The sequence below is a fragment of the Pteropus vampyrus genome, unplaced genomic scaffold (assembly GCF_000151845.1).
Source record: "Pteropus vampyrus isolate Shadow unplaced genomic scaffold, Pvam_2.0 Scaffold230, whole genome shotgun sequence".
Lineage (NCBI taxonomy): Eukaryota > Metazoa > Chordata > Mammalia > Chiroptera > Pteropodidae > Pteropus > Pteropus vampyrus.
The window spans coordinates 171498-173218 of record NW_011889011.1 but is presented as its reverse complement, the minus strand read 5'-3'; positions in this window follow the sequence as shown (position 1 = coordinate 173218).

The window sequence follows — 1721 nt, the reverse complement described above, 5'->3', positions numbered from 1 at the left end:
CGGGTGAGACAGCTTCAGAGCTTGTCCCCACCCCGCACGTCAGACTTTGTGACCGAATTTATCGTCTCGTCGTACCTGATCCTGAGGCTTAGGTTTAGGGCGCACAGTGCCTATCCGAATTTTTCAGGACTATTTTGGTACAAGAGGCAGATTCCCAACTCCAACTGCCTAAAGCAAGAAAAAACGATGTATTGACTAAAAAACTAATACGTGCAGGAACGACATGGCTTCAGGCCCACTGAGTCCAGAGGCACAAACGATGCCGTCATCCAGGTACCTTTTTCTTGGCACTACCTTGTCCTCTAGTAGCTTAGCAGCCTCGTTACAAAGAAAATTTCTCTTTCTCAGCAGTTGAAGCCAAAATTTAGAATGCCTCTCACGAGCCTGGTTTAGGTCACGCGCCCACGTCAGACTCAGTTACTGGGGCCACGGGACGTAAACTAAGTTCACGGCCAGGCGAGGAGCCCGTACTTCCTCGCTGTTCGAATGTTTGCCGTCGCACGAACATCCACGAATTCACTCCCGGCAAAGCACAGAGATGGGGCAAACGAGCCGAGAAAGAAGCCACAGCGCTTCCATCGGTGGTCGGTGTGACGGCCGCCTTCTCGGCGTATGTCACCCCGTCATGTCACCCGTTTCAGGGCTGCCGGGAGCGTGTCGATGGGGAAGTAAGCTGTCTGTGGGAAGAACGAGATCCCCCAAGACTCCCGATTGTCTCACCTACAATCGCGAAGCATCCGGCCCCACCGCAAGGCCGCCACGGCATGGCTGCAGGCGAGGTGTAACCTGTCACAAACACGGCCTAGAGTTCCTACGATCGCATCTATGATTCCCAAATCTGTCTTCCTGCCAGAAGATCCTGCGGATCTTCGTATCCTCCTGCTTCCTGGGCTCATATCCGGTGGTTGCATCACGGGCTCCTCAGACACACTCATCTAGCGCCAAATTCCTCATCCTCCCCTTTTCCTTCACCTCTCCTGGCCCTACGACCCTCCCCCGCCCCACCCCACCACCACACGTCTGATCTTCGCACTTCTCCGTTTGGGTTGGGAGCACCCCTTCTGCCCAGTCACCCAAGCCTTGCGTCTGTGAGTCAACCTAAGCGTCCGCCTCTTCCACGGTCCCCGTTTCTATCCACTGCCCTGGGTTCCTGCCTTTCGCCTAGTGCCCTGCCGATCAGGCCTATCCCTGAGCCAGAAAGATCCCTCTCAGCTGAGAGCATGATCGCGTACTCCCTACTTAAAGTGGCCCACTCTCTTGTTAGTCCTTGGTCCCGGAATCCCCTTCCTTCTTCCGTGGATGTGATGAACCCCGGCCTGTCCTCTGTCGGGACTCAGGGCCAGCACCCCTCACCTGCGAAGCCTTCTCTGGCCCCACCCCGTCCGATGCTGTGTCTCCGGCGGGCCCCTTCTCTCCAGCCTCTGCAGCACGTTAGTGATGGTGATCCATCTCCGCGCCCAGCCGGGGACATTGTCGATGACACTGTTTCTTCTGAAGGTGTGACTCCCATGGCTGGGCCGGATGCTAAACGTGTGTGTCAGGCATGGAGGCAGAGGAGGAGACTGGGCCCGAAGTGGACAGCGGCACCGGAACCGATCACTTGGCCGTGGGCCTGCCAGACTCAGCATCATCGCGGAGCGGACGGCCGCACTGGGCCCTGTTTCTCTCGTCTAATTAGGGCGCTTTGATGAGAAGTCCCTCCGAGAGCTAACCTCCTACGT